The sequence below is a fragment of the Perissodus microlepis genome, chromosome 12 (assembly GCF_051167445.1).
Source record: "Perissodus microlepis isolate ML-2025 ecotype Zambia chromosome 12, ASM5116744v1, whole genome shotgun sequence".
Lineage (NCBI taxonomy): Eukaryota > Metazoa > Chordata > Actinopteri > Cichliformes > Cichlidae > Perissodus > Perissodus microlepis.
Window position 1 is genome coordinate 28,394,084 of NC_140472.1, and position 12,137 is coordinate 28,406,220.

Consider the following 12,137-nt stretch of genomic DNA (forward strand, 5'->3'; position numbering starts at 1 on the left):
AAGCGCCATATGACCACTAAGTACTTACCCTTTTTTTTAATGTTTGGTAGAGAGGCGAGGTACCCTACTCAAATCCCAGATGAATACAGAGTAAGTTATTTTAAATAACATTGTTGGATTAAATACATAAGACTTTAAATGTCTTTTCTTGAATTTTTTTTTTGATTGTCATATAATAACACATCCCTTTTCTACATCTTACAGGTGGACAGCAGTGTGGAGGACATTTTGTCTGTTGAAGAGGCAACAGAAGAAATTTTTAAGCTGGATGAAGTCCTTCAGACTGCTATTTCCAATAGCAAAAAAACACAGTCAAAATATCAAAACAAAAATAAAGGCAGACCTAGTCCGAGTTTTACAGTCGGCATGAAAGTGTGGAGGATGAACACGAGGAGCCAGCAGAGGAAAGGGGGCAAGTTAGATCGCAATTACCTCGGCCCCTACACAATTGCTGCAATAGCAGGAAAAAGTGTGGATCTTTTGGACAGCAAAGGTGTGACAATACCAAAAATTAACATTGATCATTTAATGGTGTTCACAGAGGAACAGCCAAGAATTCCACATAAGTTGTCTAATGCTTCTTCTTCTGAGCCATCCACCACTACCACATCCACAGTCGGGCCCCCAACCACCACGTCAGCCTCTGAACCATCCACCACCACGTCAGCCTCTGAACCATCCACCACCACGTCAGCCTCTGAACCATCCACCACCACGTCCAGTTCTGAACCATCCACCACCACATCCACCTCTGAAACATCCACCACCACGTCAGCCTCTGAACCATCCACCACCACGTCAGCCTCTGAACCATCCACCACCACGTCAGCCTCTGAAACATCCACCACCACGTCAGCCTCTGAACCATCTAACACCACGTCCACACCTGAAATTTCCACCACCATGTCCACACCTGGGTCAGACACCAATGCATTGTCCAGTGCCGCTCTGGGCATGATGCATGCCTCCACTGCCTCTGTAAAATCTACAGTAGACCCCTCGATCATCAAGAGTATGTTTATTCATTTTAAGAAGTGCTAAAATTATTGGCGTTTTTGGAATAGCATTTACTGACTACGTAGTCTTTAACTGTTGATGCAGAATGTTTACGAGTTGTGGGCTCATGTATTCAAAAGTTCTGTCTATCTTTTAGTCGTAAAACAAGATTAATGAACAGTAACATACAGCTGAATAGCCCTGAGGATGTGTTCCTTAAACCTGGAACACTAATTTGCAGTTAGGTAATACTGTCAATACTTTTGCATTAGTCTAAATCCCAAATCATTCTGAAATATTCATAAAATATTTAAGTTAATGTGCAAACTGACATGTAATAACCTAAGGAACACTAAAACTCATCTAATATTATCTTCTTATCATGTCTAAAAATAGTCAGCTGAATTATTTTACAACAATTTAGAGTTGTTGTTGTTGTTGTTTTTTGTGTTGTATTTTTGTTTTTTTGTTTTTTTTGGGGGGGGGGATTTTTTTGTTCTATGGTCCATCCAGATACATTATTTTTTGTAAACACTTCACAGATGTGACAGATGCGTGGGAGGGAAATAAGACGTATGTACTCCTGTCAAAAATCGGACCATACAAGATATTCTTTGATGACATTTACAATACAGCTCCCCAAAGGGAACTAGAAAGTGAGGTAAAGTGACATTTCTTTCTTTTTGTTTTTATGCTTACTGTTTCCAACAAAAAATGTTTGTAGCATAACTAACTTTATTTAATGTATTTAAAAATTTAAAGCAATTATTGTGAATCTCTTGTTGTAATTCCAGGTTATTAATGCTTATCTGACTGTCTTGGTAAGCAAATTCAACCAAGACAGTGCTGAAAGAGCATTTGTGGTTGACACCTATGAAATGACACGGGTATGGAAGCGGAATAAGCCAAAAATTAAGGTATTAAACAATATTCTGTCATTAAGTTGTCCTTAAAAGCTTTGCAATATGTATTATCAGTGAGGTGGGTCTATTTAACTTGGTTTTTTAATGTGTTACAGATTGACCCACTCTTCTACAAGTATATTTTGGGAGTTGTCAATGAAGGGCATCACTGGATGCTGGTGATAATAATTTTTTCATACTTCATGGTCATTTGTGTATAGACTAGTGGGTGACCAATTAAAGGAACAATATAAATACATTTTAAAACATTCTCCAAATTGGACAATTGGAGAATCATTTGCAATTAAGAATTTTCAATTCAATTCAATTCAATTTTATTTATATAGCGCCAAATCACAACAAAAGTCGCCTCAAGGCGCGTCATAGATACAGAGAAAAACCCAACAATCATATGACCCCTTATGAGCAAGCACTTTGGCGACAGTGGGAAGGAAAAACTCCCTTTTAACAGGAAGAAACCTCCGGCAGAACCAGGCTCAGGGAGGGGCGGCCATCTGCTGCGACCGGTTGGGGTGAGAGAAGGAAGACAGGATAAAAGACATGCTGTGGAAGAGAGACAGAGGTTAATAACAGATATGATTCAATGCAGAGAGGTCTATTAATACATAGTGAGTGAGAAAGGTGACTGGAAAGGAAAAACTCAATGCATCATGGGAATCCCCCGGCAGCCTACGTCTATTGCAGCATAACTAAGGGAGGATTCAGGGTCACCTGGTCCAGCCCTAACTATATGCTTTAGCAAAAAGGAAAGTTTTAAGCCTAATCTTAAAAGTAGAGATAGTTTCTGTCTCCCGAATCCAAACTGGAAGCTGGTTCCACAGAAGAGGGGCCTGAAAACTGAAGGCTCTGCCTCCCATTCTACTTTTAAATACTCTAGGAACAACAAGTAGGCCTGCAGAGCGAGAGCGAAGTGCTCTAATAGGGTGATATGGTACTACAAGGTCATTAAGATAAGATGGGGCCTGATTATTTAAGACCTTGTATGTGAGGAGCAGGATTTTGAATTCAATTCTGGACTTAACAGGAAGCCAATGAAGGGAAGCCAAAACAGGAGAAATATGCTATCTCCTTCTAGTCCCTGTCAGTACTCTTGCTGCAGCATTTTGGATTAGCTGAAGGCTTTTCAGTGAGTTTTTTGGACATCCTGATAATAATGAATTACAGTAGTCCAGCCTGGAAGTAATAAATGCATGAACTAGTTTTTCAGCGTCACTCTGAGACAGGATATTTCTAATTTTAGAGATGTTGCGCAAATGGAAGAAAGCAGTCTTACATATTTGTTTAATATGTGCGTTGAAGGACATGTCCTGGTCAAAAATGACTCCAAGGTTCCTCACAGCGTTACTGGAGGCCAAGGTAATGCCATCCAGAGTATGAATCTGGTTAGATACCATATTTCTAAGATTTTCAGGGCCGAGTACAATAACCTCAGTTTTATCTGAATTAAGAAGCAGAAAGTTAGCGGCCATCCAGGTCTTTATGTCTTTAAGACATTCCTGCAGTTTAACTAATTGGTGTGTGTTATCTGGCTTCATGGACAGATAGAGCTGGGTGTCATCTGCATAGCAGTGAAAATGTATGCTATGTCTTCTAATGATGCTGCCTAAGGGAAGCATGTATAATGTAAACAGAATTGGTCCTAGCACTGAACCCTGTGGAACTCCATAATTAACCTCAGTGTGTGAAGAGGACTCTCCATTTACATGCACAAATTGGAGTCTATTAGATAGATATGATACAAACCACTGCAGTGCAGTACCTGTAATACCTACAGCATGTTCTAATCGCTCTAATAGGATATTATGGTCAACAGTATCGAACGCTGCACTGAGGTCTAGCAGGACAAGCACAGAGATGAGTCCACTGTCAGAGGCCATAAGAAGATCATTTGTAACCTTCACTAAAGCTGTTTCTGTGCTGTGATGAGCTCTGAAACCTGACTGAAACTCTTCAAATAAACCATTCCTCTGCAGATGATCTGTTAGCTGTTTGACAACTACTCTTTCAAGGATTTTTGATATGAAAGGAAGGTTGGAGATTGGCCTATAATTAGCTAAGACTGCTGGGTCTAGAGATGGCTTTTTGAGTAAAGGTTTAACTACAGCCAGCTTGAAGGCCTGTGGTACATAGCCGATTATTAGAGATAGGTTGATCATATTTAAGATCGAAGAATTAATTAATGGCAGGACTTCTTTGAGCAGTTTTGTAGGAATGGGGTCTAAAAGACACGTTGATGGTTTGGAGGAAGTAATTATTGAAGTTAACTCAGAAAGATCAATTGGAGAAAAAGAGTCTAACTTAACATCAATGGTACTAAGAGTAGCTGTAGATAATATTACATCTGTGGGATGATTACTGGTAATTTTTTCTCTAATGATAAAAATTTTATTTGTGAAGAAGTTCATGAAGTCATTACTAGTTAACGTTAAAGGGATGGTTGGCTCAACAGAGCTCTGACTGTTTGTCAGCCTGGCTACAGTGCTGAAGAGAAACCTGGGGTTGTTCTTATTTTCTTCAATCAGTGATGAATAGTAAGATGTTCTGGCTTTGCGGAGGGCTTTCTTATAAAGCAGCAAACTATTTCTCCAGGCTAAATGATGATCCTCTAAATTTGTGACACACCATTTCCTCTCCAGATTACGAGTCATCTGCTTTAGGGTACGTGTTTGAGAATTATACCACGGAGTCAGGTACTTCTGATTAGAGACCTTAGTTTTCACTGGAGCTACAGTATCCAGAGTCGTACGTAGTGAGGAGGTGAAATTATTAACAAGATAATCGACCTCTGTTGGGGTAGCGTTCAGATAGCTGCTCTGCTCTGTGTTGGTACAGGGCATTGAAGATGATAACAGTGGGTGGATTATATTCTTAAACTTAGTTACAGCGCTTTCAGAAAGACATCTACTTTGATAAAATCTACTCTCCACCGCTGTGTAATCAATTATTGTAAATGTAAATGTTATCAGGAAATGATCAGACAGGAGAGGGTTTTCAGGAAACACTGTTAAATGTTCAGTTTCTATGCCATATGTTAAAACAAGATCTAGAGTGTGATTAAAGTGGTGGGTGGGTTCTTTTACATTTTGAGAGAAGCCAATTGAGTCTAATAACAGACTAAATGCCATGTTGAGGCTGTCATTTTTAGCATCTACATGGATGTTAAAATCACCCACAATAATTATTTTATTTGAGCTCAGAACTAAATTAGATATAAAGTCTGAGAAATCAGACAGAAACTCTGTGTAAGGCCCAGGTGGACGATAGATGATAACAAGTAAGACTGGTTTCTGAGTTTCACAGCTGGGGTGGACAATGTTAAGCATCAGGCTTTCAAATGAATTAAAAGTCTGTCTTGGTCTTTCATTAATTAATAGGCTGGTGTGAAAAATTGCTGCCACACCGCCCCCTCGGCCTGTGCTTCGAGGTTTCTGGTAGTTAGAATGACTCGGGGGTGTTGATTCATTTAGACTAACATAATCATCCTGCTGCAACCAGGTTTCTGTAAGGCAGAGTAAATCAATTTGTTGATCAATTATTAAGTCATGTACTAACAGAGACTTGGAGGAGAGAGACCTAATATTTAATAATCCACATTTCACTGTTTTACTCTTTGGTTCAGATGTGGATACTGTACTGTTCTTTCTTTGTAATTGTTTATGTTTAAGTTGTTTGTTGCTGGTTTTTAGTTTGTTTTTTGTCTTTTTGGAAGCTGACACAGTCTCTATGGAGATGGGTTTTTGGGGGGGTAGCAGGAGGAGAGAAGCTGCAGAGAGGCGTGTAAGACTGCAACTCTGCTTCCTGGTCCCAACTCTGGATAGTCATATTTTGGGGGGTTTAATAAATTTGTCCATATTTCTAGAAATGAGAGCTGCTCCATCCAAAGTGGGATGGATGCCGTCTCTCCTAACAAGACCAGGTTTCCTCCAGAAGGTTTGCCAATTATCTATGAAGCCCACGTCGTTTCTGGGACACCACTCAGACAGCCAGCAATTTAAGGAGAACATGCGGCTAAACATGTCACTCCTGGTCTGATTGGGGAGGGGACCAGAGAAAACTACAGAGTCCGACATTGTTTTAGCAAAGTTGCACATCGATCCAATATTGATTTTAGTGACCTCCGATTGGCGTAACCGGGTGTCATTACTGCCGACGTGAATTATGATTTTACTGAATTTACGTTTACCCTTAGCCAGCAGTTTTAAATTTCCTTCAATGTTGCCTGCTCTGGCCCCTGGAAGACAATTGACTATGGTTGCCGGTGTCTCTAGCTTCACATGTCTGAGAACAGAATCACCAATTACCAGAGTTTGACCCCCGGCGGGTGTGTCACCGAGTGGGGAAAAACGGTTAGACACATGAACGGGTTGGTGGTGTACCTGGGGCTTCTGTTTAGGACTATGCTTCCTCCTCACCGTGACCCAGCCGCCCTCTTTCCCCAGCTGCTTGGGGTCTGCCGGGGAACAGCTAGCGGGGCCTACGCTATCTTCGGCTGCACCAGCTACAGGGGCCTGGCTAGCTACGGGTGAATGAAGGGTGCGAAGCCGAGTCTCCAATTCAGTAATCCTGGCCTCCAGAGCTGCAAATATGCTACATTTGTTACAGATATCATTACTGCTAAAGGAGGCCGAGGAGTAACTAAACATCTGACACAATGAGCAAGAAAGTGCAGGAGGGACAGGTGAAGTAGCCATGGTTCTAACGAGTCGGCTACGAGCTAAGCTAAGCTAGCGAAACAGTACAGAGACAGTGAGTGAATACTTTGGCTATAAATTAGGTAGTGAGTACACAGAGAGTGTGCTTCGGATGAAGCACGTGAAGATTATACTATGAAAGAAGATTGTATTTAAAAGTTGTTAATTAAATTGCTAAGCAAATAAGCTACTCAGAAACGCCACTGTGTTTGAGCAGGAACAGGAAGTGATACTCTACCGCAGAGCGAGCGAACACCAAGTGACAGCGCCACAAGAAGAGAGACAATGTATAAGAGCATATTACTAAGACATTGTATGTCTTTTTAAAATTCATTTCTCACCCATCTTGATCTTATGTTCAAGCATAAATTAAGTAGTGCATTCAGTGTGCCTTGCGAGACACAAGTACATCGTCAATTTTATTTATTTGTAACTCTAGTGCTTCAACATTTAGGTGATCAAACCTGCAGAAAGGAGAAGCGTGTTTCTCGATCCACTTGGTGAAAGCAAAAGGAGAGTCAAACAATGCCAGGACATTTCAAGGTAAATTTGTCTCTGCATATATGTTAACACAATGTAAATCCAGTAGATGAAAAACATCTAAAACTCAGAAAGTGACATTATAAGTTACCTTGAAATTGTAGTAGTTGCAATGATCTTTAAAATAATCTGTCTAATGCATCCTCATCTCACATTTTGGAGCTGCTGGATGTTGCCAAATATACACAAGCTGACACATTCCGTTTATTTTTAAGTCTTTGATGTAGAAGTTATACGCTCAAAGACAATCATTTTTTAAAATATATTTTAAAAAGTATGAATTCCAAGCATATTACTTTATTGTATTCAACAATCTTGTTGAAATATCACAAATCTCTCAATTAGAAAACTCAACTTTTTCTTTTTCAGAGGACTGCACCTTTTGTGTATACAGTATTTTAAAATGAGTTATGTAATTACGTTTGTAAGTTATGCCTCATTTAATCAAAAACACATTTTGTTGGGATCCTGGGTCTATCGACCAATTGTTTTGAGTTGTCTTGTGTCCCTGTGATTTTGTATTATGGCTTATGTTCAAAGCTCACTTTGTAACCCTGAGTTTATTCTATAGAGAAAAGTGTCATATTTTGGGGTTGTTGGATTATGTTTGGTTCCCAGATTATTTAGTAATTTCCTCCTGTGTAGCTGTCCTCTGTGTATCCCACTGTATGACTGTTCATGTAGTTAGGTAAGTTCTTGTGCCTTGTTTACCCAACTGTAGCACAGTTTCCACCTTCTGGTCAACAACACTGGTGTTTTGTTTTTCTAATTTGGCCAAGATGTCCGCTGGATGTCCTTCCCCTGGCTTGTACCAGTACCCCACACGCACCTTACATGTCTAGGTTTAACATGTAAATCGTTTATACAGAACAACTTATTAATCCTTACTACATATGTCTTTCAGGTTTTTCATGAGACACAGAGGGCTTAATGCATCAAGATGGGCATGTGACACACTGCCTCATCCTATTCAACAGGATGCAACTTCATGTGGTGCCTACGTATTGAAGGTATGTGTAAGAGCATGACTGAAATAAACATAATGAATAAAAGGCATGCAGAATCTGCAGCAATAAAGACCAGCTCTTGGACCACAAATTATGATAAATTATATGATCAAATATACATATTTTTCACAATTACTTAGATTAATTTCCATATGTTAGTGGCAATGAGGTTAACTTCATAACTACTTACATGGTGTAAGAGTAAACGTTTATAAGATTTCAGCTTTCAATATTTTATGTTCTAAGTATCCATGGACTTCAAATTTCTTTTAGAAATTCCTCAATTCTTGGAGCAAGATGCTCTATTGCCATCCCTGGTTGTAAATGGTCAGTTATGTTGTGTTTATGTAGTCCCTCTACCAGCTGTAGCAGTCAATGCATTCTCTGGTATGCATCAGCTAGACAATTTGTCCCGGGGAACTGCCACTCACTAAATTAATTGTTTTTTTGCAACCATTCTGTTGTGAGATGTTTGTGTGAAAATCTCAGTAGATCATTAGTTCCACAAATGCTCAGCCTAATGCTAAGCTCTAATTCAATTCAGTCTACTTTTTTCCCATGCTGATGCTCAATGACAACCTCCGAAGTTCATTTTGACCTTGTCTACATGCCGCAATGCATGTCTGCCATGTGATTGGCACGTGATTAGGTATTTCTCTTTACGAGCAGCCTTTTAGGTGTAACTAATAAATTGTCCAGTAAGTGTATATGCATATGTCAGCTACGATGTCTGAACATTTAGCATAACGCTTTGTCTTTGACTTAGAATTAATCTTGTATTTTCGATTTGTCATATTATATAAAAAATATGTTAAGTCTTGTGTTAGTAAGTAAGTAGTCAGTTAGGAATTACTTGATTGATTGATTGATTGATTAATACTTTATTTATCCCGAAGGAAACTACTTGAGTGTTATGTTAGTTAATGTTATCATCTATAGCCCATTGTGTAAGCCAGTTCTTGTCATTTAGTTAATATGACATGTATTTCTTGTCTGTGTGTTTCATGTTGTCAAGCCTCCCTTGTTGGTTCGTGTCATGTCTGCATGTTGTTATACTTGCTGTTTTACTTTGACAGTCCTGTGCTTCTTTCTTCTTAGTGCTTAATTTTACTCTTCTACATTGATGTCATAATTTTCATTTCATTAAGCTGTTTCCCTATATGTTTCCAATTTCCATGATCACCTCCTGTCTGTATCTCAGACCTTTTTCTTCCTTTGTTTTGCTGTCAAGTCATCTGTGTATTTTACCTTCACGTCTCATCACAATACTCATTGTAGTCATCATAGATAAGATAACATAAGATAGGATAGGATAAGACTTTATTGATCACACAATGGTGAAAGTTTTGTGTTACCTCAGATCAAGTAGGTAGGTATCAGAAGGAAAATACAAAAATACCAATAAATACAAACAAATATAAAATACACTTTATACAATGGTAGCATACAAAGTATGTGCTTATGGATGTGCTTGTGGAAATATCCAAGACATAAACTATATAGCTTAACATAACTATTCTACCATTACTGTTCCTGTGAAGTAATAGATATCTATATGTATAGACATGTACATGAACACACACGTAGACAATAAATATACATATGTATACATACATATATACCTGCACACCTCCATAAACAGAGAAGGTGCATTTTGCATTAATTTTGACCATGGATGTCCACAAAGTCCAGTGAATTATGACATCGTCATTGAGGAGTTATAGAGTTTAACTGCTGTTGGGATGAATGATCTGCGAAAGCACTCCTTCCTGCAGCAAGGATGTTTCAGGAAGGAGCTGTGATAGTTGTCTAAATTGGTTTATATTTAGCATAGTTTCATAACAGTTTTCATAATTATTTTCCCACTTTAGTTGTTACTCCTGTTCCATCTTTGCTTGAGTTTTGTCATGTTTACCTGCCTTAATAAAATCACTTGCTTTTGGTTCTAGTCTCTGCTCTGTCTCTTCCAGTGTCTCCATTTGTGTCCTCTTTCTTGTTCAACACAAGCACTTACTATGATTTTCTAAAAATAAATATGATTCCAATCTTTGGAATAGCAAATGTTACTTCAAATAATGACTGCATTGTTATATATTTTATTCACAGTTTGCAGAGTGCATCTTAAAAGATGTTCCAGTAGAGTTTGAGAACTCTGCTTCAAGTATTGCAAGTCTGAGACAACAGATTGCAATATGTCTTCTTGATAATACAGGTATCATTACAAATATAAATTAAATAGTAAACTACAAACTGTTATATTGAACATGTTTTTAACATTGTTCTTTTATTGCTATAATCTTATTATGTAGTCATGCAAACAGAGTTCATTATTATTAAAATTAAAGTAATTGCTTCTTGTTGTTGAAGATGACCTGACTGACCTATGCCACTATTGTGGGAACCACGATGGTGACAACGAATGGGTAAATGCTTATGTTTTACATGTCCATAGCCCATTCAGTCTAAAAAGATGATAAAAAAAAATCACGAAACAAAAATATAATTTTAAAAATGTTACAAACTATGTGAATACATCATCTGACTTATTGTAGTTGTAATGAATGGTGGACTGCTTTATGATCTGAGTATTTTGCAAAATTGTTATTTAAATACTTCTTTGTATAACACTATTAACATAATACTTGTGTTTCCTTGTTTTGTCTAATTCAGATTGGCTGTGACATTTGCCCACGGTGGTACCACAGGGGCTGTGCAAAGAAGCCCCGCAAGAGCACAGACAACAAATTTGTCTGTGAAGCATGCTGGTCAGACAGTTAGGTTCTCTGGGAATTTTACTAAGGCTTTGAAATGTGTGTTTTGTATCGTTGTCTCCAATAATATTAATTCGTTGTTTATTTATTTATTTATTCATTCATTCATTTATGTTTGTGTTGCTGTGTGTGCTTCTGTATTGTTAACAACATTAAAATTCAGCTTTGATTTGAATTAGTTTGTAGGATTATTCAATTATTTCCTGTTTCCTAACATGTTAACATTATAGTTACTGTGGGAAAAGAATTAATATATATGTTGTTTCATGGTTTACTGGTGTTCAGCTTCCACTATACCCCCTGTTTCTGGTATATTTGTTTGTTTATTGAAATTGGTGGTTTCTTCTTTAATTGGATGTTATTGTTATTGTTTTTTGGTTTTCGTTTTAATTAATAAGTGCTGTATTGGAATGACATTTTTTTACCTTTTGTTTTCTCTTTCCTATTACTTATTGTTCCTAATTTGTTTATGCAGATCTCCTCCCAGCTGTTTCCATTTGGTGTTATATTTGGTGTTATATTTGAAATTTGACATTTTATGCGCTGTCCAATAAAGACTTTATTTATATTTTCAGCAGAATGTGTCACATATGATCCTTCTGAATGACATCAGTCAAGTTTGAAGTAGAAATATTGTTTCAGTGACAAGTTATGGTCCACAATCACTTTTTGGCAGGCTGAAAATGGCATATTATGGGTATTATTGTTCCTTTAAAAGTTATTCAGCAGTTCTAAGGGACTGGTGGAGATATAATATTTGACATATGACCCATCTGAATGACTTCCAGCAAGTCTGAAGCAGGAATATTGTTTCAGTGACAAGATATAGGCGGCAATCACTTTTTGGCAGGTTGGAAATTGCATATTATCAGTTCTATTGTTCCCTTAAAGGTTATTAAGGATTTCCTAGAGACTGTTTGGGATATGATGTGCCACATATGATCCTTTTGGATGATACCCAACAAGTTTGATGCAGAAATATTGTTTCAGTGACAAGATATAGGCCACAATCACTTTTTGGCAGGCTGAAAATGGCATATTATCAATGTTAATGTTCCTTTAAAGGTTATCCAGCAGTTCTAAGGGACTGTTTGAGATGTAATATTTGACATATGACCCTTCTGAATGACATCCGCCTAGTTTGAAGCAGAAATATTGTTTCAGTGACAAGATATAGTCCACAATCACTTTTTGGCAGGCTGAAAATGG

The 12,137-nt window shown here is 37.9% G+C and overlaps 1 long non-coding RNA gene across 1 annotated transcript; it reads left to right on the forward strand.

Moving 5' to 3' along the window:
• The first annotated feature begins 4,677 nt into the window (after positions 1-4,677).
• LOC146376505 (uncharacterized) lies at positions 4,678-11,502 on the forward strand. Its single transcript, XR_014801823.1, has 5 exons — positions 4,678-7,153; positions 8,055-8,160; positions 10,264-10,369; positions 10,525-10,580; positions 10,828-11,502. It is a non-coding gene; the product is annotated as an uncharacterized LOC146376505 (long non-coding RNA).
• Positions 11,503-12,137: the final 635 nt, after the last annotated feature.